The 440-nt window shown below is 37.0% G+C and overlaps 1 protein-coding gene across 1 annotated transcript in view; it reads left to right on the top strand.

Annotated features, from left to right (window-relative positions):
• The window catches only part of LOC119587354 (probable glutamate receptor), a 2,884-nt gene that overhangs the window by 644 nt on the left and 1,800 nt on the right, over nt 1-440 (top strand). The gene's annotated exons all lie outside the window — the stretch shown is intronic.

Here is a 440-nt window from a genome sequence, read left to right as displayed (position 1 = left end):
TTCCATTGCGTGTCTTACCGACAAACACTACCGTGACAAGGAGCCCAGCAGGTGTAGCTGTTATAAGTTCAGTCACTGCGGATGGAGGAATACCCATCAACACTGTACAAGACGTGACGTTTATCCAAACACCAGTAAATGGAGCAAAAATGTGATAACTTAACACTAATAACTGTAAAAAAATATATATATAGATAATGAATCAGAAGTAAATAAAGGAGAGATTAGATAATCAGTCAGGAACAAATAAAGCAAAATTTGAATAATCAGGCACCAGCAAATGAAACAAGAGTTATGTAATCAAGCACAAGCAAGTGCAACAAAGTTTGGATAATTAGTCAGTAAAGAAAAGCAAGTTATGACATAAGTGGTGTTTGTGTAAGGCCTACATCCTTCAGTCGGTGAAGATGGTGAGTCTAGCATTATGTTCTTAGCTCCTA

This window comes from Penaeus monodon, chromosome 22 (genome assembly GCF_015228065.2).
Source record: "Penaeus monodon isolate SGIC_2016 chromosome 22, NSTDA_Pmon_1, whole genome shotgun sequence".
NCBI classification, from domain to species: domain Eukaryota; kingdom Metazoa; phylum Arthropoda; class Malacostraca; order Decapoda; family Penaeidae; genus Penaeus; species Penaeus monodon.
Note: the sequence above shows the minus strand (reverse complement) of the source record. Positions and strands in the feature narration are given on the sequence as shown.